Source organism: Vicugna pacos, chromosome 35, assembly GCF_048564905.1.
Source record: "Vicugna pacos chromosome 35, VicPac4, whole genome shotgun sequence".
Lineage (NCBI taxonomy): Eukaryota > Metazoa > Chordata > Mammalia > Artiodactyla > Camelidae > Vicugna > Vicugna pacos.
In genome coordinates, this window is record NC_133021.1 from 25,985,561 (window position 1) to 26,012,749 (window position 27,189).

General features: G+C 40.1%; 2 long non-coding RNA genes and 1 pseudogene across 4 annotated transcripts in view; 2 read left to right on the forward strand and 1 right to left on the reverse strand.

Moving 5' to 3' along the window:
- Positions 1–25,523, reverse strand: LOC140691468 (uncharacterized). Its single transcript, XR_012067098.1, has 2 exons — positions 25,115–25,523; positions 1–522 (listed from the first exon to the last, which is right to left on the reverse strand). It is a non-coding gene; the product is annotated as an uncharacterized lncRNA (long non-coding RNA).
- Positions 13,978–14,807, forward strand: LOC102528784 (PEST proteolytic signal-containing nuclear protein pseudogene; annotated as a pseudogene).
- Positions 19,781–27,189, forward strand: part of LOC140691467 (uncharacterized) — a 12,608-nt gene continuing 5,199 nt past the window's right edge. The window contains exon 1 of one of the 3 annotated variants that reach the window (XR_012067095.1): positions 19,781–19,865. This is a non-coding gene — a long non-coding RNA (uncharacterized lncRNA). Of the gene's footprint in view, positions 19,866–25,610; positions 25,685–27,189 lie in introns of those variants that run through there. The other 2 variants (XR_012067096.1, XR_012067097.1) reach the window with 2 other exon arrangements.

Consider the following 27,189-nt stretch of genomic DNA (forward strand, 5'->3'; position numbering starts at 1 on the left):
TAGCCATTGTTCATGTTTATTTAATGCGTCTTTCTAGACTCACCGATGAGAGTGTCCTCAGAAGATAGAATGCAAGTTTTTTTTTTTGCTCCCACCAACTTCTATTTTACTCCAGTCAGTAGGTTAAAAGGTCACCAAAGCAAAAGCAAGAACTGTCTATTTCATTTTAGACAATTAGGTAATTTTTATGGTGGTTGACTCGTCATGCTTTGGGGAGGAGGAAAAATATGATCCGTGAAACCAGAGAATTTAGCTGTCTGGGTTCCATCATTCTGTGATAATGCTGGCATGCCAAAAAACACTTGTCCATTCCTGTAAGCTAAGGGGACATAAGAAGGCAGACCTGTTGGTAGCCATCATGGCAACAAAACAGCCCGTCAGTTGGCTGTACTTCTCCTCTTCCAACTGCAGACCATGGGGATGTTGGTGAGTGTTCCCAAAGAGGTGAATATTACTCCCAGAGAACTGCATTTACTCTGCCTGGCTCGAGTACGCTTCAAGGCACTCACAGTTTATTGAAATCTGAAATGAAATGAAGAAAGCAAGCAAGCCGTTATAACAAACAGGTGGTTTTCATTCACTATCACCATTAATCTTGTCCTGATTATTTACTGGGCTGTGTTAGATTGCAGTGTTTCCTCAATCTATTGATGGTCTATCAACACAAAATATGTCACTGAAGTAAAATGATTGTTGATATGTTAATGAAAACCATCAGAGAGACCAGAGCCTCCCCTCTACAGGATGAAGGCAATGAAGACTCTAAGAAGAAAGGAGTCGTTGGAATATCATATTGAACTACCTCTTTGTAGCCACTTTTAGGATAATGAAACAAAGACACAAAGCTGTGTAAAGATCTGATGAATTACGGAGCACTTCTAATTAAGCACTTCATAATGAAAATCTAATCTTTACAAAAAGCAATTTTAAAGGAATGATTCTTTATTTTACAAATATTAATAATGTAGTTAACAATTCTGTATTGTATGCTTACAAATCTGCTAGGAGGGACGATCTTACATTAAGTGTTCTTATCACGGCTAATGACAATAATAAAAATAATAAGAGGGCAGGAGGCAATTTTCAGAGGTAATGGATAGGTTTATGACATAAACCTTTGTGATGTGATGATGGCTCCATGAGTGTAAGCTTACCTCCAAAATCACCAAGTTGTGCACATTAAATCGGTACAGTTTTTTAAAACATGTGAATCAGACCTCAATAAAGTGGTTTAACAATGATAAAATAAAATTTAAGAACAACATACACAGAAAAGATTCACAATAGAATTTTTTAAAAGGTTAATCATCCAATAAATTTAACATAGCATTTAGGTTTAAAAATTCTGTCTGTAACATACTGCAACTATATCCAAAGTGTAAATTAAAATAAACTAATATGATACACAATGGGGGAAACAGGTGGGTGTATGAAACCCCTCAGTTTCATCTTTTGGGTTCAGAGCACCTTGTACATACTCATTAACAAATGAGAAATTACACTTCTGTGTTTCTTCTCTCATTTCTGTTTTATATGTGTATATATGGGATTGGAAGGGGCTTAGTGAAATTATTTCCTAAATAATCAAGGAAACTAACCCAGAGAAACTAGGAGATTGCCTAAATCAGTCAACCAGTGAATGGCAGGTTCTCATAGTGGTCAGAAACACAAGTTCTGGCATTTGACTGCCAAGTTCAAGTCCTGGCTTCTCAATCCCATTAGCTATGTATTTTGGGGCAACTTATTTCTCTGGGTCTAGGGTTTCTTACCAGTAAAGCAGAAACTAAGCTTATCTATTGCTGAGTGTGGCTGTGAGGATTAAGTGATTCTCCGTGTGGCACACTTAGCAAGGTGCCTTACTCAGAAGAGGCACTCAGTAAGTGTTAGCCATGATGGCTGCAGTTTCCTCAATAATAAAAACCAGAACTAGAACTCAACTGTCAGGGGAGGGGCATTATAGCTCAGTGGTAGAGCACACACTTAGCACGCACGAGGCCCCGGGTTCAATCTGCAGTACCTCCATTAAAGGAAAACCAAAGTGAATAAAATTATTAGGAAAAAAAAAAAAAAGAACTCAACTCTCCTGACCCTCATCCTAGGTCTTTTCCTTAACACATATAATCACAGTTGATATTAAAGTTTTTATCATGGCCTTGTCACCAACTGGTCAGAATGAACCTACACAACCAAGATGGCAGTCTTTGTGTCCCCTGCCCAGCAGGGGATCTCACAGTGACACAGTACAATGGATATCTCCTTGGTTCTTGGATGTGTGGATACACTTTGTGTTATTTTAGGGAGGCACTAATGACTGGTAGGATAGGAATTACTTGTAGTGGGGCTGTCACAGACTGTGACACCTCAAATAAACCACACCACCTCTCTGGAGCTCACACTTAATACTCAAACACTGTGCAAAGTTGTTACGGGGATCAATGAGGATCAGCAAAGTAAAAGCCCTCAGAGAGAGGGGAGACCATTACACAAATGCGGGAGATTTGTGAGATACCAAAACCCTTGAGGAAACAGGTTCCAGGGGGAAATCAGCTAAGAGCTACGTTTCTCCTCCACTTTGTGTCATTTAACACTAAGCCTGTCTATGAGATTTAAAATGTCACATGGCATTTCTTCATCTTTGCATTGGCCAAGTCAATCAAAATGAAAGATTTTCTGTCCTTTCTCTTCAGAAAGTGGAATTAGCTTCTTCCTATGAACCAGAAATGATAAATTGGTAATCATTTCTCTGAGATTTTGCTTCTTTCTGCAAGGTAACACACTATTGTATAATAGCTTAGGTTAATGAAAATATCACAAATTATGTCTATAAACTAGAAACTATGTTCTTCAGTAAGTTTTTTCTTGAGCTTGACCCAACCTTTCACATGTGAATGACAGACCTCTAAACCCACTCAAGGTTGGTAAACACTGTTTTAAACCATATTATGGAGCTGATAATTTTTAAACATCACAGCAGCATGGCAAAGAGTTATAACTGGTGCTAAACATCTATTTTCAGTTTATGGTATTTGTGCCTCTTCAGTAAGATGTTGGCCTCTTCCCTCTTCTGACTCAGCTTCCTTTCTGTTTCTTATTCTCTTTATAGATTATTTCAATCTGTCTCCCTCTGAGCCAACACTTCTGAGATTAAGATACCATTTGAGATCCTTTGCTTACCCATGTCTTGCGTACAAATGCTTCTACAGACGTTTACATGAACACACATGCACACATGGATTCAGCGCCAGCCTTCAATCACATGTGTGCTCGCAAATATACAAAGCTCTGTTAGAAATAACGAGACGGTTCTCAAAGCTCCTCACAACAATCTGTATCTTTACTTGATAGTGACATCTCTGCCCTCCTTGGCATGTTCTTTGTTTAGGTTTCCAGTGGTGCAAAAATGGTTTCTGTGAGTGTGTATGATCATAGAGTGGATTGAGACCTTTGGAGGTCCTGACCTTGCAGAGATGATATCTCACATATGTTACCACAATAAAATAAGGATAATTTATGTTTCACAAAGAAGGCCCAATTCTGAAACTCTCTCTCCTCTTTAGTGCCACTGCTTTGCTGGTGCCCAAGGTGCATACTCAGTCCTCCTGTGGATTCATCTGTAGTGCTTCATGTCAACCTTCTCCCAGGCACCAGGCCTCAGACCTTTCTAACGGTCTTTATTAGTTTCTGGGCAGTGTCTCTTCTGCTGCCCTTTCTATGCTTCCTTTTCCTCTTCTCACCACTCAAGGCTCTTAGCTCCAATACTTCTTCGCATTGTGGTTCCATCTCCTTGCTACTAGGAGTCAGGGTGGATGGGCTTTAACACCTGCTGCCTCACAATATGGTGCCTTGACATATTGGATATTTTGGGTTGAAGGAATTTGGGATATAAGGTGCAGAAAGGACTCTGACCTCCCCCTTCCCATTCCTGTGAGAGGTGCCCTCTTTACAGCTAGAAAAAAGGGCCATCCATATCTTCATAGATGGAGTGATGCCAAGAGGAATCTGGATGAGCAGGCCTTGCTAAGCTTCCCCCTGTTTACTACCCTCCCTTATCTCATATCCCTTTGCCCTATCACATTTTCCCATGACATTCTACTCTTCATCAAAATTAGTGCAAAAATACTCAGGCTTAACTAGTGTAGAAATTCTTCTGGTCTTTATTTCCTTATGAATTCTCCTGTGTCACATAAGACTTACATTAAATAAGTTTGTATGTTTTTCTCTTGTTAGTCTGTCTTTTGAGAGTCCAATTTACTGGACCTCAGCCGGAGAACATAAGATGAGTAGAGGAAGGTCATTTTTTCCTCCCCTTCAAGGCTGTCAGATTTGTGCAGGTCTGCACTGGTGCACAGCAAGGAGAGAGACCCTTGCAGGCTGTCATTTCATCTGTGCTGCTTACCCCTGCCCTCTGATGGTGGAATGGGCTGAAGTTCACTCATGCTTTTGTTTGTTCATTCATACACTTATTTGTCTTATCCATCATTCAATAAATGCAGCTTTTGAGTGAAGACAATATTCCAGGTACCGTGCTATTATCAAAGAAAACCAGGCCCTGACTATAGCGGAAGCTGTAAAGACAGATTTTGTTCAGGAACGATTGCAATTGGGAGAAAGAGACCTCGGCATAGATCTGGCTTCAGTTCTGAATACAACAAAGAAAAGTGGGGACTTATAGCCAAGGAGCAGGGACAGCATCAGTGGATGGAAATTATTAAGAGGAAACACCTTACTAGTTGGGATTCTGGTTAAACAAGTTGAACAGAATCGTTGCTGAGGGCAGGTCACAGTGAGCAGATGTCACCCAGGGGATGATGGCGGGTGAGAAATATGATAGATATTGAGGTTGGGGTTCTCTTTAAACTGAGCTTAGCAAGATTCTTGCAAAAACTGGACAATGCAGTCCCAACATGGGTGGACACTGAAGCCCAGGGCTGAGGTCCAGTTGAAAAAGGACTTAAAGGAGCTTGTTTAGAGATTGGTCAAGGACAGTCCCTTTGTCACTGGCTGCTGGGGAATGAATGAGGGGAAAAGGAGTCTAGGACGCTCTCCCTTCCTCCAAGGAGCAAACAGAAACCATCACGTCTTAAGATGTGGGTGGTATAAGTGAGGGGTGCCTGATGGAGGAGGCAAATAACCTTGCTTAGAAGATTGGATACCATCTTTTCCTTCATCCAAGAGGAGCAGTTTTAAAGGCTGTTCCCTGGAACCCTGAGAAGTTCTTATTCTTATTCTTTTTTTTTTTTTGCAATCAATCAATATCTTTTATTTATTAGTATTTTTTAAAAACAAACTAGTGAAGGAAAGGACAAATACCACAAATGACAAATGCTGGAGAGGCTGTGGAGAAAAGGGAACCCTCCTTCACTGCTGGTGGGAATGCAGTTTGGTGCAGCCACTGTGGAAAACACTATGGAGATTCTGCAAAAGACTAGGAATAGACTTACCATATGACCCAGGAATCCCGCTCCTGGGCATATATCCAGAAGGAACCCTACTGCAGGATGACACCTGCACCCCAATGTTCATAGCAGCACTATTTACAATAGCCAAGACATGGAAACAGCCTAAATGTCCATCAACAGATGACTGGATAAAGAAGAAGTGGTGTATTTATATGACGGAATACTACTCAGCCATAAAAACTGACAACATAATGCCATTTGCAGCAACATGGATGCTCCTGGAGAATGTCATTCTAAGTGAAGTAAGCCAGAAAGAGAAAGAAAAATACCATATGAGATCGCTCATATGTGGAATCTAAAAACAAACAAACAAACAAACAAACAAAGCATAAATACAAAGCAGAAATAGACTCACAGACATAGAATACAAACTTGTGGTTGCCAAGGGGGCGGAGAGTGGGAAGAGATAGACTGGGATTTCAAAATTGTAGAATAGATAAACAAGATTCTACTGTACAGCACAGGGAAATATATACAAGATCTCATGGTAGCTCACAGAGAAAAAAAATGTGACAATGAATATATATATGTTCATGTATAACTGAAAAATTGTGCTCTACACTGGAATTTGACACAACATTGTAAAATGATTATAAATCAATAAAAAATGTTAAAAAATAGAATAAAGACAGTGCCCACTTGGAAGAATATTTTTTTTCAAAGATACACGTAGAATCATGCCATTGTTACAGTAAGAGGGACAGCAGTCAGTATAAGTCAGTTTTATTCTTCATCGTGCTGTTGAGAAGCTAACTCTGCAAAGGCATTTGTCCCTTTCTTTTGGGACTGACCCACCCTCTGCTTGAGAAAACTAACCCTGAAAACAGGTTCAAGTAATTCTTAGTAGTTATTCTGATTTTGTTGAGCTAAAACTTGAGGAAAATACCTTCTAATTAGAGCTAAGTAAACACACACATTCTTTCCCTGTAGAAAACAGTTCCACAAAAAAAAAGAAAAAAAAGAAAAAATCAAACAAAGACAGTCTTGAAAAGATGAGCTATTACATGAAATTTCTTGTAGGTTTACCATTTTTTTCCTTCCTTCTCCCTTTTTTGGGGTTTGTTTTAGGGCTAAATGACAGATCTTTATCATATGTAACCATCCAGTGCTTATTTTCTTGGGTGCAATTTCATCACCTAAAATGGCCTTGTGTACGTATACATCCCTCTTCTTTAATAGAAACCTGATGCACTTCAGAATTTATTTGAAATATGAATTCAATATAAACCACTGTTCATTTGTCACAAAAGCAGAGCAGCACAGCAGCCTTCATTTGTTTTCAAAAACTTTTTTTTCTATTCTCTCATTTCATTCCTCACAACAGCCCTGTTCAGGCTGAATGGAGATATTGATAAACATGAAAACATACTCAACTTCCCTAATAATCAAAGAAATGCATATTAAAATGAGATAGTGTTGTTTCCTCTATCACTGGAACAGAAATGAAGGATATTAATCATATCCACCGTGGTGAGGACGGTGGGGCAAAGAGAACTCAGCAGGAACCCTGCCTGCCACCCACAGCGGTCCCATTCCAGCCTCTTCTCCGGCCCCTGCTCTACTCCTTCCTGCCCCAGGGGTCTGCAAATCACCCCCTATTCTTACAATAATTCCCTTCTCCTCCTCTCCTTTCTCTACTTTTGTTTTTAACCTTCTTTTTGTGTGTGTGCAAGAAAAGGGTATTCATATAATGAATACTTTTGCTTTCGTTTCAAGCCGGTGAATGCTCTCCACAAGTCAAAGGTTTTCGTGCCCCTTGGTGGGGTCACAGGTTACAGTGCCCCTGAGTGGAGTCGCAGGTGGACGCTCCCTCAGTGGGCCTCTGGGTCCCTGGTCTAAGAGGCATTGTGGCTAGGGCATTCCTTTTTCATTCTAGATTTCCACCTTTCGACGCTATTTGTTTCTCTTTCACAAAGCACCATTTGCTTAGTTGACTCAGGACCTAGGTCTCCTCCTTCCCTCTAAAGGATTTAGACCCTGGGACTCTAGTCACCTTTTCTCCCTCTGGCCTTTGCTCCTTTCCTTAACTAGTCCAAGGGAGCCACAGGGGCTCCACTGAGAGCTGGGACACAGACCTCCCCACGCCCCACATCTGTTTTCCTGCATCAAAATGAGAGAGGGAGTTCTATTCACAGTTGATGTTTGCTCTCAGACCTGTAACTGCTGTTGATTGTTTTTGGCTCTACTCCTGTTCTTAGACCCAGAGCTAGAGGCAGATTTATACCCTCAGCCTTCTGCCTGTGTCCCCAGAGAAATCCATCTAGTGGGGCTCAAGAATGATGCCTTCCTAACCCTTCATGATTTGTCCTTTAATTCTTTGAATCATTGCAACACGGGAACAACCATAATCCCCAGGGTGGACTGCAGTCCCCAGGATGGACTGCGCCCTTCAGGATAGATTACATTCCCCATGAACCAGATTCTTCTCTGATTCAACCTATGGAATTTGGTTGTCGGATTATGCATCCCAGGATGCAATGCACCACTGCTATCAGCTTTTCTCTGTTGCTCTGAGTTTTCAGGCAGAGAGACAGGGTGCACAGAGACATCTTACCCTGCCTGACTTACAGCTCATTATTTGGTTTTCTGGCAGCCACAAACACATGAAGTAGAATCTCAGAGAGGTATAACATGTCTTACTCCTTTTTTCAGTCTGGCCCTGGTTAGATTTTTCTCAGCCCAGCTCCATTGGCAGTAACAGTGGATGGAAATATCCAACAGGTTTTGGCATTAGATTGTCTCTCAGCGTGAGTTTTCACTTGAGAGGAAGGAAGCTGATGGAGAATCCAGTTATCCTTTGCACAGGGCCTAGCGATATCTTCCTACTGCCCTCCACAGGAAGTTTACCCCACTCTCCCTGGGTTTCAATAGTCTGCACAATCTGGCCTAATCCTGTAATCCATAAACTCTGCTCCAAACAGCTAGCCTCCTTTGCCTGTGTCTTCACGTCTCTTTTCTTCCTGGCATGGTCCCTTTTTCTGTTCAGCTAAATCCTTCCATGTAATGCTGAGATCAAGTTTTATCTCCTTCATGAAGCCTTTTGACGATCCCAACCTACACTGAAGTCCCCCATTTTCCTTCCTTCCTTCCTTCCTTCCTTCCTTCCTTCCTTCCTTCCTTCCTTCCTTCCTCCCTCCCTCCCTTCCCTCCCTCACTGAACAAGTGTTTGTTAGATGTTCATGCTAGGCCAATCACCATGCTGGAAATGGGAATCCCACAGTAAGTAAGGCAGGTTTGTTCCCTGCCTTCATGGGGCTGAGAGTGTAGGCATTATACAGACAAAAATCACACAGTAATAGATCCTTTCAGCTCTCTTTATAATCCTTATTTATTAATCAGGGTAATTTTTCTTTTTTCTTTTCTTTTTTTCTTGAGAGGCCCTGAGGTACCACAGAGAACCAAAGGAGAGCTGGAACCCCGGCTTCTGGGCAGCAGGAGGAGAGACTGTCCTGGGGTCTCAGCAGCAGAGACGTTTTGACTATGTAGGGCACAGCCTGGGCTTCCGTAACTGCTCCTTGGGCATTGCTGCCAAGTTTCAAGTCCCAGGGAAAACCGGCCTGTATAAGCTTGAGTCCGGTGATTTAGGTCCTTCAGCCAGGTGGAGGTGGGTAAGGAGGCTGGGGCCACCGGGACCTCCCATTTTGAGGGGCAACCTTTCTCAGAGCAGGTGGAATTGGGACCTGGAGCCACCCTCCCATGGATGCTGTGCTGCCCAGATGGCCCCTTGAAGGTTGAAGAACCCACTCCCCAGCTGCTGGGAGTACTGCAGGCCAGGTGGGGAGCCCCCGGCTGTCAGCACACCCTGAGAAAGGCCACCCCACCTGGCTTCCCACCGCAGTGACTGGTGGCCTGTGTGGGGCTGGCTGAAGGCCCGGCACGGACCATTCCAAAGGGACATCTCAGTGTCAGAGCTTCCCACAGCCCAGCTTCTCTGTCTGCCCAGGCAGAGTCCTTCCTTCCCCCAGTAGCTGGGGTCCCCAGGAGCATTCCCTAAGATCTTCCTGCACCCTAATCTCTACCTCAGATTCTGCTTTGTGAACAGCCTGATCTGCAACACACCCGTGGAATTCATGATGCCGGTGGTGGTTGCACCCTTCCACACCTTATTACATATTGTCTGGCTGAGCTCATTAATTTCACATCTCACGCCTTCCACACCAGACTGCAGGCATCCTGTGTGCCGCAACCTTCCCTTCCCTGACATCCAGCCTTCAACCCCGTTACTAAACCCATTCACTGACAGAGTGTCCCCAGGTGAGGGACAAAGTCACTCTAAGTCTCACGTGTCAAAATGCTGTTTTAGGTGGATGGAAGATCTAATGCATCAAAAAGAGCTCTTTTAAAAGGGTTTCAAGCTGTAGTCAAGAGGTTTTGTTTTGTTTTGCTTTTTTGATTGTTTTCATTTGATGAGTGGCCAACGTACTGAGTTTTGTGTGTGTGTGTGTGTGTGTGTGTGTGTGTGTGTTTGTGTGTATGTGTCTGTAGAGGGGAGATAATTAGGGTTATTTACTTATTTATTTTTTAATGGAGGTACTGGGGATTGAAACCAGGAGCTGGTGCATGCTAGGCACATGCTCTGCCACTGAGCTATATACCCTGCCCCGGATTAAAAAAAATTTTTTTAATTGAAGTATAGTCAATTTACAGTGTTGTGTCAATTTCTGGTGTACAGCACAATGCTTCAGTCATACACGAACATACATTTATTCATTTTCATATTCCTTTTTCACCATAAGTTACTCCCCCTGACTTCTGAGAGCAGAAAGTTCTGATTAAGGAGAATGAATCCCTCTGTGATAACATGTTTTTTTTCTCTCTGCTATATGGGTTTTCCTTTTCTTTTGTCTCTGGGGAGTGCAGCCATATTACCTTACCAAACATGGTTAAGTACATGATTTTAAGAGCAGTTTCATTTCTTTATGAGACAGAGAGAGAGAGAGAGAGAGAGAGTGTGTGTGTGTGTGTGTGTGTGTGTGTGTGTGTGTTGTAGGGGGAGCAGGGACAGAAATGAGCCTTCTAGACTGTGACATCATATATCCCAATGACTGGATTTGGGAGCTGGCTGGGTCCACAGTAGCCATGTGCCAAGAAGAACGAATGGAAAGTTGGTGAGGGGACCCAGGCTTGGAGCTTTAAAATAAGTATTTTTCATGAAGAGTGGATTTAGGAATAAGCCATCTCCTCAAGCACTTTTGTAATCACCCCAATTCCGAGACCAGAAAAGCAAGATTCCTTTTACCTAGAAAATGTTCAGTTTTAAAAGTGGAATAAAACCTTGACTTTCTCATCCTTTTCCCAGTCTCTTAAACACTCCCACCTCGACCCCTATTTGGACACTTGCAAAGGGAAGTTATTATCTCCGTCCCATCAGTCCCTGTCTGATTCTGATAATGTAAGAAAATTTCATATCGCTACCCCATGATGCTGGCATTTTCTACACTCAGGACACACGTGCAGTTTTCCTTCACTTTAGAAAAACTGCCGTGAGCATAGCAATAGGAGTAAGTCTTATGTTTTTTCTCTTATAAGAAATGTGCTTTTATGATAAAATTTTTAATTGATTAAAAGATGAGGGTAATAAACGTACATCTGATCCAAGTTTCAGCAAAGGATCCTTTATTGAGGTACAGGCTCTAAAAAGTTGTTTTAGGCAAGTTCCCAGAAGCAGTTTTTAAAATGTAAGGCTGGATGAGGATTCTGTGATGCTAATGAATTCCGCCACTCCTTAGAAATAAATTAAGAGTTTCCTTCCAAGTGGAGTGGCTAGTGGGCTGAGAGGTAATATTTTAAAATAGTTGAGTCCAAGCATAAGCTGGATTTGCATTTTTTTTTTAAAGCCTATGGTTTGCTTTTCACATTTTCTCTCTTCCCCAGTGACTCTGCCATTGCATGGTCCAAGTTGCTTTCTTGCAGAAGTACCGTGGGCTCATTTTATGAGGTGTGGAATAGAGAGCCAGACTGGTGCTTTGACTGGCTGAACTTTCCATCCTGCCTTAAACAACCTGGGAAAGTCAGTGTGATTTATGACAGTAGTTACCTCTACTTTTCCTTTGCTAGAAATATCTTCTCATGCTATCAAAAAGACCCAAACCTCCCAAACTGGCACATTTTTGAGCCACTGTCATTTCTACCTCTTGGCTGGTCATCTGAGTGATTCATTAATTAAATAAGTTTATCTAACTAAGGAACTTTCCTTGTAAGTTAGGGTACAATGAAAATTGGTGGAGAGATCTTCTAGGTACAGTCAATACAATCTTAAAGACAGGGGTGTCTACTGGCCAGATACATGTTAGGTGGCTGCATGGTTATTCGTATGAATTATTCCCATGTGTTGGGCATAAAAGCCCAAGCTCATGTAGCTGGTGCTGGCTTCTCTAACATTTGTTGGGGTCTTGTTGTGCTAGCATTTTAGGTTATGTACATCTATGTAGTAGAGATGAAAATTAGACATCCTCCCAACGCATCAACTACTCAAAAAGCACTTCCCACCGCCAATGTTCCTGGAAGTTCAGGATGCCGGGCACATGTTTGCAAAAAGTTGCTTAGAGATGATCACTAGTACTAATATCTTTTAAACTGCATAGTGTCTTTTGCTTTCAGTAGCTTACATACCTTCCTTTATAACTACTATGCGTTTGGAAATGGAAAACCCCCATTTTGCAAAGAGGTTAAAGCCACACGCATACAGGGGTTCCCTCCTCTTTAATTTTTTGGAAAAGCTTGAGAAGGATTGTTATTTGTTCTTCTTTGAATGTTTGGTAGACGTCACCATTGGAACCACTAGGTCCAGGGACTTTATTTTGGGGAGATTTGTACTCTTCAATCTTCTTACTTATTGTAGTTCTGTTCAGATCTCCTATTTCTTCAGGATTTAGTCTTGATAGGTTCTGTATCTATAAATTTGTCCATTTCATCTAGGTTATCCAATTTGTGGGTGTACAATCGTTCAAAGTATCCTCTTGTAATCTTTTTTGTTTCTGTGGAATCTGTAGTAACGTCTCCATTTTTATTTCTGATTTTAGTAGTTTGAGGCTTCTCTTTTTTCCATTGTCCTTCTAGCTAAAGGTTTGTCCATTTTTTTTTGATTCTTTCGAAAACAAACTTTTGGTTTCATTGATTATCTCTATTGCTTTTCTGTTTTCTGTTTCATTTATCTGTGCTTTAACCTTTATTATTTCCTTCCTTCTGCTAGCTTTGGGTTTCGTTTGTTCCTATTTTTCTGGTTTCTTAATTCATAGAGTTAGGCTGTTGATTTGAGATCTTTCTTGCTTTTTAATGTAAGCATTTATAGCTGTAAACATTCCCCTTAGCACTGCTTTTACTGTGTCCCATAAGTTTTGGTATGCTGTTTACATTTTCATGCATTTCTAAGTATTTTTAAAAAATCTTTTTTTTGTGTGTGTGTGGGGAGGTAGGTAATTGAGTTTATTTATTTATTTTGGAGGTACTGGGGATTGAACCTAGTATCTTGTGCAAACTAGGCACACACTCTACCACCCTCCCCACCATTTCTAAGTATTTTCTAATTTCCTTTCTGATTTTTTCTTTGATCCAATGGTTGCTTAAAAGTGTTTTAATTTTCAGAAATTTATGAATTTTTCAGTTTTGCTTCTGTTATTGATTTCTAACTTCATCCTGCTGTGGTCAGAGAAGATATTTTGCATAATATCTATCTTTTAAAATCTATTGAGACTTAATTTGTGGCCTGAGGTATGGTCTATCCTGGAAAATGTCTTATGTGCACTTTAGAAGAATGCGTATGCTCTCATTTAGTCACATGTTCTGTATATATCTATTGGATATAGTTGGTTTATTGTGTTACGTTTTTGGTTTCTCATTTCTATGGTTGTTCTACTCATTACTGAGAGTGGGGTATTGAAGTTCCCATCTCTTATTGTATAATTGTCTATTTCTGTTTTCAATTCTGTCAGTTTTTGCTTCTTATATTTTGATAGTCTCTCATTAGGTGCATAAATGTTTATAATTGTTATAACTTGTATTAAAATTTTATTAATATATAGTATCCTTCTTTGTTTCTTATAAACTTTACTGATGTAAAGTCTATTTTGTCTGAAATAACTGAGAGCCACTCCTGCTCTCTTCTGGTTACTACTTACATGGAATGTCTTTTTCCAGCCTTTTACATTCAATCTATTTTTTTTGTCTTTGGATCTAAAATGAGTCTCTTGTAGACAGCATATTTAGTCAGATCATGTGTTTTTATCTACCCTGCCAATCTCTGTCTTTTCATTGAAGAGTTTAAAATCCATTTACACTTAAAGCAATTACTGCCAAGAAGGGACTTACCCCTGTCATTTTGCTAGTTTTTCCCTGTACACCTTAGAGCTTTTCTGTCCCTCACTTCCTGCTTTACTGTCTTCTTTTGCATCTAGTTGATATTTTGTAGTGAAATATTTCAATTCCTTTCTCATTTCCTTTTGTGTATATTCTATAGCTATTTTCTTTGTGGTTACCATGGGGATTACATTTAACATTCTAAATTTATAACACTCTAGCTGCAGGGGAGGTCGCGGCAGGGAAAATGGTGGACGGGAGGGCAGGAGAGCAGAAGCCTGAGAAACCGCAGCGAGCGGGAGCCGCCAGAGGACCTGAAGAAGAAGCAGAAAAACCTGGGAAAACTAAGACTGTTTCTTCCAGTAATGGAGAGGAAAGTTCCAGTCGCAGTGCTGAGAAGCGATCAGCTGAAGAAGAACTTGCAGACCTCCCAACAAAGCTTACAAAGATCTCCAAGTTTGGATTTGCTGTAGGTAGTCAGACAACAAAGAAAGCCTCAGCCGTCTCCATCAAACTTGGCTCAAGTAAGCCTAAAGGAACCGTTCCAACTCTTGCTACAAAAACCCTTTCAGTAGCAGCAGCTTTTAATGAAGATGAAGATAGTGAACCAGAGGAAATGCCTCCAGAAGCAAAGATGAGGATGAAGAATATTGGAAGGGATACACCCACATCAGCAGGACCAAGTTCCTTCAATAAAGGAAAGTATGGGTTTTCTGATAACCAGAAGCTCTGGGAGTGAATTATATAATCTCATCTTGGATATGTCCATGACCAAGACAAGTAAATGATGTGCTTTGAAATTAGAGTGTAGGGTGGGTGTAAAGTTAAAAGGAACAGTTTCCTTTTTTAAAGAATGGTATAAGACTATCTTTGGAGCCTCCTCTTTTTTTTTCTTTTCTTTTTTTTTAAGATTGAGTGGTGCACTAATAAATGAGAATTTGAGATTAGAGGTAATTTATGTTTCATATACAGATTTCAAGATGTTTACTAATTTTGTAGTTTCATGTGCTTAGTTTCCAAAGGTTACAGGTAATAAAAACATCAGAAGTGGTACCTTTCTAAGAGTTGCATATTTTTTTAGACACAAGTATTAGCACATTAAGAGAGAAGCAAATAGTTATTGTCTATTTAAACTGTAGGCAATTACTCTAACTTAACTCCCTTAGTAACCTAAACTGTCTGGCTCCCAGGAACAGCCTTATAGAGAAAGGAGTTATTGTATTGGGAGGAAAAAGTCTGGATTATTGACTGAAAAGTAAATTAGATAAAATACAGCTTTTTTTTCCTAATGGGCATTTGTTTTGTTTCAAGTCATCATAAACTAGGTATTGCATTGCTGTCAGTGGATATAGATGCTTAGCTCTTTAAAAAGAACATTTTAAAGTTTTATATAAACTGTTGAGTATTTGAAATAGGCCACTTCACTTTAAAGGTCTTGTCTACCTTCATTAGCCTTCAAAGAACAACCATTTGCTACCAAAGTAAATCAGTATTTTGAATGTGCTTCTCTTGGTTTTTGTTATTAGCTAGTTCCTGTAAGCATTTCCACCAGATCTTGAGGTAAATCATAAGGAAGCTGTTTCTTTTAAAATAACAAACCACCACCAAAAATTTAAATGTACATAATACTTAAATATTTGGCTGTTCTTATCTTTTAAAAGGTATAAACACACACACAAAATGGGCGACATTGTATAAGGATGGAAAACGAGAAAGATGCACTTTCTGTAACTTTATCAAAGCAAAGCATTTAAGTTACTAACTTGTGAAATCTGATTTGAACTTACTGCAGGAGTTCTTATTTAGCACAATAATATTGGTTTATTTTAACTCTATACATATTAACCAGTAGCCTCTCAAAAGCACATTTTAGGTACTGAAAATAAAAGGAAAGAAAATGCATCTTTAAACATATTCTGTGGAATCTTTGACCACGCATACTTTGTTAGATCTGTGTGTTGTAGGATTGTGTTTTTATTTTGTATTCTTGTATTGTATATGAATTCCTTTTTAATGTGACAGTTACACACATCTTTAGAAGCATAGTCACAGATAAAAGTGTGTGTGTGTGTGTAATATGTGTTTAATCACTTTCAAAATATGGGCCCATTGCCTTCTGGCCTCCAAAGTTTCTGAAGAGAAATCTGCTGATAATTGATTAAGGATCCCATGTGTGTGATGAGTCATTTGTCTCATTGCTTTCAAGATTCTTTCTTTGTCTTTTGAAAACTTGATTATCGTGCATGTTGCTGTGAATCTCTTTGAGTTTATTTTACTTGGAGTTTGTTGAGCTTCTTTGATGTTTATATTCATATCTTTCATCAAATTTGGAACTTTTTGGCCATTATTTCTCCAAGTATTCTCTCCACCCCATTCTTTCTCTCCTTTGAGGATTGCCACACTGCATATGCTGGTCTGCTTGCTTATTTATGTTCCAAAGGTTCCTTAGGCTGTGTTCACTTTTCTTCAATCTTTTTTATTTCTGTTCCTCAGACTTGATTATTTCCGTTGTCCAGACCCCAGTTCACTGATTCTTCTGCCTGCTCAAACCTGCTTTTCAATTCCTGTAGTGAAATTGCATCATAGTGATTGTACTTTTCAACTCCAGAATTCCTTTTTGGTTTCTTTTTGTTTTTCTAACTCTTTATTGATATTTCCATTTTGTTCATATATCACTTTCTTGACTTTCTCTGCATCTTCCTTTTGTCCTTGGAGCATCTTTAATATGGTTATTTTTGTCTTTGGCTAGTATAACTGCCACCAGGTCTTTTTTTGGGGACAGTTTCTGTTGATTTATTTTTCCCTTTAAATGGAGTGTAGTTTCCTGTTAGTTTGTATGCCTTGTGATTTTTGTGTTGAAAACTTGGACATTTGAGTCTAATAATGTGGTAACTCCGGAGATAAGATTCTTCTTCTTTTCCTGGGTTTACTTTTTTTGTTACTGTTTTTGTTTGTTGGATTGTTGTAGGCTGTCTCTGTGCTGAGAATCAGCCTGAGGTATAAAGTTAAGGCCCTTCTCAGATCTTTTCTGAGCCTTTTCCTGTGTACGTATGATCATTTTCTAATTGTTTCCATTTATGCAGTTGTTTTTGAATGTCCTAATCTTTGATGTCTGGCTCCTAAGAGGGTAAAAAGAGAGAAATGAAGGGTGAGGGAGGGGAACCAGCCCTTTACCTTCCCTGGAAGTCTCTTCAGCCAAAGGAGGAGGGATATGCAACAATGGGGGGAGGTATAACAACAGTGCCTGCCTGCCTCTTTGCAGCTCTGTGATCAGAAGCAGCAATTGGTGCTCAGAGCACAGGTGCCAGATATTTAGAGGACAAAGTCCTTTCTGCCCACTCTGACAACACCAAACTGTGTGCAGGAACAGGTGCACAGCTGCCTGCCATGTGGCTGGGGGTAGGGGACAGATAGTTGTCCCTGTGCTAAGAGCTGAAACTGACTGAAATTAATCAAAGTTTAACATCCAAGTCATCCCCTGGAACTTCCAAGCCTTCAATAAACTCCAGAGTTCTAAAATAGTTACATCAGGCAGATTCTGGCAGTACAATTGTTGCTTAGGTGGGGAGACAGAGTTCTGGTGCATCCTACTCCACCATCTTCCCAGAATTTTCCCCTCTCTCATTAAAAAAATTTTTTTTTTTTTTTTTTTTTTTGGTAAAAGTGCTAGAGACTAACTCCTTGTGATGTGTTTCACAAGTGATGCCAACATCCCAGGTGTCAGGGCCTTCCAGGTGAGGACTTTTGCTCCCAACTGAACCAGTAAAATTGGATCAATCAATTATGATGATCAGTCAATTATGAGGGGATGGAATTTTTTTTTACCACTTAATAGGGAATCATTCGCTATTAGGGGATATAGCCTGTCCTTTGTTTCAAAAGGTCAAAATAGTTCTAGCCCTGGCAAAAACTAGTTCTTGATTTAATAATATGTCGGTTGCTCAGCCTTAACCTATAGCAAAGTTTCAAATAGGGAAGTTGAGATCATTTGAAAGGGTGACATGCAAATTTTTGAAGTACTCTATATTTTCAGCCAGGCTAGAGTATGCAGTGTGCTCTAGGTGGATTCTATACTCTCCTAGCACTGTTCTCACGAGAAAAAGAGTTGTTTTAGCTGACTAGAATGCTCTTCTGTCTGACTGCTGAAATCCTAGGATGCATCTCACTTGCCTGCACTTTGTTCCAGTCGTTCCTGATCTCATCAGTGCAGTGATCTCTCTCTTCTCTGAAGCTCCATTGCATTTTAATCATTCTTTTGTGGCATTTAACATGCCCTCTTCAGTCCTGTTTTCCTTTGTGTTTGTGATCTAATAGACTGTAACTGACATGGATCAGGAAGTGCCACCCCCAAACGATGTCACTTTGGCATAAGAATTATTTTGAGCTGAAGGCATGTGTGTTCCTGAAATCCCTTATCTGCCTAAAAGAAGAGTCTCCTACAGTAACTCAATTGTCATAAATCCCCTAAAGCAACTCTGATCTTTTTTTTTGGACACAGGAGTCCAGAAGTTGGCATTATCACCAAACTATCATCTCTCCCATTTATTCTCTTAAGATCTCATTTATCTTTCAAGAAATCATTTATGTTTTCATAAATGCCTTTTCTGCCCTCCTTCTAAGAAGTTATTTAGAAGAGGAGAGAAGAAGAGAAGTGGGGGGGGGCAAGATAGGGGTTGGGGATTAAGAAGTACAAACTACTATGTATAAAATAACCTAGAGAGATATAGATATAGCATATATCTTATAATAACTATAAATGGAATATAACCTTTTTAAAATTGAAGTACCATCAGTTACAATGTGTCAATTTCTGGTATACAGCACAATGTCCCAGTCACACATATACATACATACATTCATTTTCATTTTTTTATTAAAGGTTTTTACAAGATATTGAACATAGTTTCCTGTGCTACACAGAAGAATTTTTTTAAGAAATCTATTTTTATATATAGTGGCTAACATTTGTAAATCTCTAACTCCCAAATTTATCCCTTCCCACCCCCTTTCCCTGGTAGCCATAAGATGGTTTACTATGTCTGCGAGTCTGATTCTGTTTTGTAGATGAGTTCATAGTATCATTTTCTTTCTTTCTTTCTCTGTCTCTTTTTCTTTCTTTCTTTTTCTATCTTTCCTTTCTTCCTTCCTTCCTTTATTAGATTCCACAAATGAGTGTTATCATATGGTGTTTTTCATTCCCTTTCTGGCTTACTTCATTTAGAATGACGATCTCTAGGTCCATCCATGTTGCTGTAAGGAATATAACCTTTAAAAACTGTGAATCACTGGAAACATATAATACTATACATCAACTATACCTTAATAAAAATGTAAATTAAAATAAATTTAAAAAATAAGCAGTGACTATATGTACTAAAAAAAGTCATTTATGTTTTCATAAATGCCTTTTCTGTCCCCCTCCTAAGAGTTACTGATTTTCTCAGAAGTGGCCCTCCCACACTTCCGCAGCCCACCTTAACCAGCTACTTCTGTCACATTTTACTGTGAACTCCTGTGTATAAACATAAATAAAAATCTGTCATTTTTCTTGCAAATCTGTTTGGTCAGCTTAATGGGTAGCACCCCTGTCCCCCCGTCACAAGAAGAGAGAATATGGAAGATGGTTTTTCTTCTTGACATGACTTTCTTGTTGGCAAAAGGAGGCAGTACCTGTAAGTGCTAACCATCTGGACAGACAGAGTTGAATACCCGTGAATTCCTTCACTGCCATCTATCTCAAGTTAGTCTGTCTGAACCTCCCTCTTCATCAGTAAAATGAGAACAGTAACTTTACCTGTTGCTGAAAGATCAGCCCCCATCCCTGACGAGCCAAATAACTCAGAGACAAGGTTTTGGCGCTTACAAGAAAAGAGGCAATTTTATTGCTTTTCCTGGGCAAAGGGGACCCAGAGCAGGCTAGCGCCTTCAAAACTGTGAACCCACCTTGGGGATGGGGTGGGGTGGTTATAGAGTCATAGCTCAAACAATAAAGCATGGATAACAATTAACAGAATCATTTTCTCATCAGAAGACAGAATGGCGTCATGATGCCCCCAGGCGACCAGTTCTATAGAGGCCAGCGGTTAGTTATCTATCTCGTAAGCACTCAAGGTGGGTCTTCTTGGTAATTCAGGCTATTTTCTAAGGTTACAGTCCTGTGACCTTCTCTTTGGAGAAGGATTCAGAGACCAAGCATGATTATAGCTTTTGATTACTCGAATAAAGTAGAAACAATAAGATCAATAGCTTTAGTTTCAACAATGGGCCTGGGACCAAGAGTAGCAACCTGACAGTCAGGTCAGGTGACCGTTTTAAAGGTGAGCATAAGAATGAGCAATCTGTTAGCCAAAGTGCAGCCATTTTATTAATCCCCCTTCATCCCTACCTTTTAGGGTTGCTGTGAGGGTTAAATCGGATAATGTGAAGGGTTTAGCATAGCGTCTGGCCCAGAATGAGTATTCATTGAATGTTAGCTTTGGCTACTGTTGTTCATCATGATGTTGGTAGACTTCACGGCAAACCTTTTATACGTTAGGACTTTGACGACTACTGAATTAGTTTGGATTGAATTTGGCATGTTTGGGCCTATAGGGGAGGAAAAATAATTTTCCCTCTACCTTTCCAAGTCCTTGGCAGGGACCCCTGTAATAAAAGACAGTTTAACAGGGGGAAAAGAAGTTTACTAACAGGTGTACCTCACGTGTACGGTGGGGGGGATACCCAGGCAAAGATGAGGAGCTCCCCGGGTGGCTTAGATTTCAGACTTAAATACCATCTTAATAGGGAAAGGGTAAGTTTCTTAGGGGAGAGTAAATAATTTTTAGGGAAGATGAATGGACCCTTAGAAGAATTGATGGGAGGTATGAGAGTTTGTGACAGTTTGTCTCGTCTTCTCTCCAGTGAGAAGAGTCAATCTTTCCTGGTAGATGAAATTGCCTGGCAGGGGGTTTATGACAATTGAGTTCCTTTTGGAGGACCCGTCTTTAAGTAAATAAGGGAAGTTCAGGGAAAGCCTTGCCCTGCTTCTGCTTTTTTTTTTTTTTTTAAACATTTTTTTATTTCTACATTTTGAAACCCCAGTCTGCCCCTTCCTATAGCTCAGAATCATCAATGTACCTAAGTGGCGTATTTAGGGATGTCCTGAACTCCTACAGTCATATTGTGGGATTCTGTTACAGGCCTTTATGCAGTCAATCAAAAAGAATTTAAAAAGCAACTGTAAGGAAGTTTTAATTCTTTCCCTCCCCTGAACTCCTGTGGCCCTTTGAGGGCTCACACATTAAAAAATGTTTTTGTTTTATCTCCTCTACTTGATCTAAGTTTCTTGAGCATTAAGGACTGTCTGTGTTTATTTCCTACAGGATATAAAGCAGGTAATCGATAAGTATTTGCTTAGCAAATAAGTGATTCACTTGCTGTATCTTGCCCTGAATTTCCTAAACTTAGCAGGCAATTTGTTTTGTGTTGGAGAGATCTAGCCTGGTTTCTTTAAAACTGTTCCTAACATCAGAGAGGCATCATGATTTTTCCTGAGGGTAAAAGTCTGCCCTTGGGGAAAAAAAATCATTATTAGAACCAAAAATGGAACTCAGGAGTCCAGGACAACAGTTTTAAACATTTAATCTCACTTTTTAATGGATGTGAATTGCTGGGCATTGAAAACACTCGGACTGCAGACTGTTCAGGAAGCAGCATTAAGGGGAACACATTGAGATCAAATCAGGAATTTGCGATGGAAAAGGTATGAAAGGTCATTTAGCTTCTGCCCCTCCTGGTGTCACCTCAGGGCCTGGGGGTGGCAGTGAGGGGGTGGGTTGTTCTTTTTATGTTTCAAAATAGGAATGGAAAGAGAAAGCAGGGGACTTACAGGGGGAATTTGCATGAGAATAGGGGACTGGCGAACTGAGTAATGTCAGGGAAATTTGTTCATACTCTAAAGGCCACTGGGGTGTGTGAGAAGTATTATGTTAAGCAGAAACTGGGAGCACAAAGAGAAGACGGAAAATAACTGTAAGTCTAAGATATCCTTTTTTTTTTCTGATCTAGAAAATGACACATTCATCCTCAACAGTTGGCAGCACTGAAAACCTTTGATTTAATCCATCCTCTTTTTCTTCTAGAGTACTAGCTGAAAAGTATTTCAAAGTAATTGACACACACTGCACACTCAGGTAGCTTATTAAGGCAGCATCTGTAGGGTAAGGGATGTAGCTTACCTGGTCCACCCCTTCGAGGCACTGGAATTTGGACCATCAAGGTCAGTTAGGGGCTGTCTCTGAACATGGCTGTAGCAATACCTCATTAGCAAGGAATTTCATTGAGCTAATAAAGGCATTAATTAAGAACACCAAAACCCACACATGGAAGGAGACCTAGATCCAATTTACTCTGCGCTGAATGTAAGCACCATTTTATATAGAACAGCTACAGATACCTTACAGTGTGGTTCTGCTATTAATTTATAATCCCTCACTGCTGGGGACTTGGGGAAACCTTTAGCTGTGTGTGCTGGAGGGCTGGGTCTCCGCTGTGTGTCTGTTCTCCTCTTTTGTCAGCCGGGTTCTGTGTTTTGTCTGCTGACCTTTTCAGAGTGTCCCGTGTTACTCTTATGCCGCACCAGTTTGCACCAGAATGGTTGCTTCGTCCTATCGGGAGCCTTTCCTTTTTCTGCTACTAATTGAACATCTCTGATGGCAAAAAATGTTCCATTTAGAGCTCAAATAACAGAGCCCTTGTTAAACTGAGTAAAGGCTTTTCAGCTGGCTCCAGTGGGCGTGGCTCATTGCCTGTTGTCTACTTTTCCCAGGAAGGACTTTTCTCTTGTTAAAAAAGAGACAGCAGACCCAAAATGGAGTCACCCGTGCTAAATCCACTTCAGCTGACCAGAACTTAATACCTCACCTGATTGCAATTTCAGCCTCCCCTGGGAATGTGACCTTTAGCCAGTCAATCTGGAATTACATGGTCAGCACCAGTGAGGTTATTCTTCTGATGGACCCCTTCCATCCCCCATAGGAAGGTGACCTTGCCTGAAACATTCTAGAAACTTTGCTAGAAACTTCCTTTCCCCACCCCTTATGGCTATAAACATTTGTCCATTTTGTACAGTTCCTTAGCGTTCCTTTGTTTTGCGAGGTCGGATGCTGTCTGATTCATGAATCATTAAGTAAAGCCAGTTAGAACTTCAGATCTTCTCAGCTGAATGTTTTTTGTAAGACTATGTTTTTACTTTCAGAAACATAGCTCTAAGTTCCAGGCAGATGCTGCTTCCCCTCTTCTTGGTGTTGTTTTCTGATTATTCATGTGCTCTTGAATTCTACCCCACCCTACAAAATGCTCTCTGAGCTCAGCCTGTCTTGTAACTAAATGACTTAATGTGTGGCAAGTTGTCAACGTGTTGTCTCCCACGCTAAGTGCTGGGAGGTGGGGAGGCACCAGTGTTTCCTGTTCACTGTTACATCTGCAGCATCTGGACCAGCATCTCACCCACAGAGGGCCTTCCATCGGTGGTTGTTGAATGAATGTCTCTTTCATACTGGAGCATGAGGAAGAAGCCTATATACTTGCTTATTTTGGTGGAAAAAGAAACTTCCAGGCTGAGTTGGACTTAAACAAGGTTTCCCATTAGGCAGATTCTTGGATGCTATCATCATAAATTGATGGAGATTTAACTGCAGTCATTTAAGAGTTTCCTGTTTAATCATTTCATGCTCATTATCTTTAGTCTTTACTATAAATTTTGAAGGGGAAGGGGCATTTAAGAAGTCCAAATGAAATAAGGAATTTGGGAAAGTAGCTAATTCAGGACAAAATTCAAGTGTGTTCAAGTATAAGGCAGCATTGTGGGGAGGGTATAGCTCAATGATAGAGTGCATGCCCAACATACATAAGGTCCTGGGTTCAATCCCCACCATCTCCATCAAAGATAAATAAACCTGATTACCTCCCCCTAAAAAACCAAAAATTAAAAAAAGAAACCACCTAATTACCTCCCCCCAAATAAAAAAAATTCAATAAATAAATAAAAGCATTAAAAAATTATAAGGCAACATTGCATGTAACGCTGTTCCTATTTCTTTCTTTCTTTTTTTTTTTTACAACTAGGATCTTTACTTTTGTCAACTTGAATATACAAAGTTCTGAGGATATAGAGGAAATAGTCCAATGTCTGCTCATAATATTTATTATTGTAATTACATATTTAAAATCACATATAAAATGTATACTTTAAAAATATGAATGAAAAAAATTTAATTTAGGCTATTAAAGAAATCTTTGGCATCTGTTTTCTTTAATTATTACCAGAGTCACAGTTTGTCAGAGCACTTTGTATTTCTGTCTGAATTGTTTGAGACAGAGCACTTTTTGATTCCATGAATGATGGGGGTCACTAGAGATTCCACCCCAAGTCACAAGTAGCCATTCACATAATGTTACAGCCAATGGGTTTTTTTATTTCTCCTGTTGGCTTCCTGACTCATCTGTGCTGGCCACAGTGTAACTACTTTCTGTGCTGCTTTAGGTGATTTTTGAAAGGCTTAATTACAATGACATCCAACACTTGTAATTGTCATATCTCGAGACACAATGAATGTATAACAATATGCCCTTTAAAAAATTCAGTTATATATATATAAACATCCAAACTAGTATTCATTAAAGTTAGGCTAGTATGTGTTCCTCAAACAGTACTTTGTAGTTTAAAATAAAGTAATGGATAGAGTACTTCATAATATGAAAGGTTTCATAAGGACTCAAATATAAAAATTTTCCATCTTTTCTGAGGGTTAATTTTGGAAACACATTGGCTTGTGTTTGAACATATGAAGCATTTCCTACTGGGTATTTTGGGAGTGTTCTCTGTGATCTAGACTGGTCTGTCCATTGATTAATTAATTGGGTCATTATTTAGTGTATGATGTCACTTTAAGCAATTATGAACTAGCAAATATTTAATGTGCCATGTTTAGGTAGTGATTTGTAACCTGAATTGCTAAAGATGAATTGAAACTATAGATTACTTGCATTCTCTAATTGTTGTCTTCCTGACCCATGCCTCCTTGTCTTTCCCTACCCCTTCCTGACACGGACGTTACACAGGATACAGTCAATGAATTATGGGACTTAGCTCCTCAACCTGGCCTCTGGGATAAGTCTCATTTCATTGATTCCAACACTTGCTACGCTCTCTCTCATCTCATTTTTAACATCTCTGAAATACCAGTGTTTGCTCACCCATCCCTGTATTTGCACCCTGACACCCCCACTCCCCATCTTCCTGAACTTGCCCCTTCCCTTCCTAAGATTTGGGAAGCAGTTGGGAGTCCTCCCACTAGGTTGAACTCCTGGGCTCAACTTACCCCGGGCATCTGTGTCTTATTAACAATCAGGCCCCAGTGGGACCTGCTGTTTTCCAGGGGTTTTCCTAGGTCAGGTTCCTGGGAAAGAGACTCTGAGATGGAGATTCACATGCAGAAGTTCAGCTGAGGAGTGTGCTTGGTGTCAACAGCTCTGAGGAGTGAAGGAAGCAGGAATGAGCAGAGGGAGCATTTGAGCTGCAAGGTGGTAACAACAAAGGCTTCATCTAACCGCAAGGGGAGCTCCAGAGCTGGCATGGCTTTTTGATGTTGTCCCATATGGAGGCATGGTGGGCTAGGTCTTTGTACTAGGACGCCGACTAGTCAGTGGATGTGGTCTTCCTCTGGGGAGTGGGGAGAGATTCAACTGTGAACTTTTGCAGCCACCACTCCCAGCAGCTGAAAGAGTGATGGCTGTCCTCCCCTGTCCTCCCTGCCCCTACCCAGCCCCACCTCACAGGAGGGAGTCTGGGTGTGCATCACAATGGGTACCATGGGGCTAAGACAGCTCCCTGTGCCTTCTTGGAGCAGGATGTGAGCCATCTGGTCAGAGAAGCCCTCCTCCCCTTTGAAGTGCATAGTCATATTTTTTGTTCTCAGAAATTCTTTCTTCTGATCACAACATCTTGTTTTTTCAGGCTTTTATTTATTATATTGTATGGGAATTATATGTGGAGCCCTGGTCTAGGTCTGGAGAGAGATATAGAGATGAATTACATTAGGTGGTTTTCCTCAAAGGGAGTCAGTAGGTGGGGAATGGGATGGGGGCGTGGTGGAGAGGGTCACAGGATGTGGGACAAGATGGAAGGGCTTTGTGCATGCAAGTCAAACAAGTCTCCACCCATGGACTGATCCTAACCTTGTCCCGCTGTACATTTTGCCTGGGCAGCCTGAGTGGGTGCAGCCAGTCCTCCCCGGTGTGGGCTGGGAGGTTTGGGGGAGGGTGATCTCCTTTTTACCTCAGAAGTCCAAAGGTAATCAAGGATTAGAAGGTGGATCAAAATGAATGTCTGCAATAAATATCTTATTTATATTATTGAAAAACTGGAATACACAGAAAGCAGAAAACCCATGCTTTTCCCATGCAGAGTAAACCATTGCTAATCTTCTGATGCATTTCCCCCCTTTATCCTCATTTCCCCTTTTGAAAATGTGGGACAGATGATGTCTTCCTATAATTCTGCATTATATATTTTTGGTTTAACACTGGTAAAGTCTCTGAAGTATCACTGCCTGGCTTTAAATGGCAGCTTCTTCAATATCTGTGTGACTTTGGACAAGTTAATAACCTTTCGATGCATCACTTTCTCATTTTTTGGGGAGTGGGGTGGGAGGTAATTAGGTTTACTTCATTTATTTTTAGAGGGGGTGCTGGGGATTGAAGCTAGGACCTTGTGTATGCTGAGCATGTGCTCTACCACTTGAGCTATACCCTCCCCAGTTCATTTCTAAAAAGGGAGCAATGAATGGACTTTTGCAACAGGACTCTTGTGAAGATGGAATGAGCTAATGTGTGTGAAGCCCTTAACACCATTCCTGGCTTTCAGAAAGTACTCAGTAAATGTTAGCAATGATTATTTTCCCCATGTTATTACATCTTTCTGTATATCATATACATCTATGTAATTGTCTACCCTGTGGTTGAACTCGGGTTTACTTTTGTTGGACGTCTAGGCAGAATTCATTCTTTTATTGTTATAAAAAATGTTACAGTGGACATTTTTGTGCATAAACAATTTATGAATTTTTGTATTTCTTTAGGCTAAAATCCCAGAAATGGAATTTTTAGGTCAAAGGGCAGGCTCTTGACTCTATATGTATGTGTTTTACTGTAAAACACATTTTCTGCAATTAAAGTTTTGTTTATTTAATTGTGGTAAAAAGTCTATGACATATTATTAGTTAATTTATTACATATGTTTCTAAAGCATTTAATAAAGTGTGTAACTTCATGTGTGAGAAAGAATTTAAAGAGTATGGAATCTATTCTCCAAATTTATTTTATTTTTCATACATAGTCATAAACCAAAGACAGAATCCAGGCTGTTGCTTACATGATTCCATCAGTTTTGTTTTGG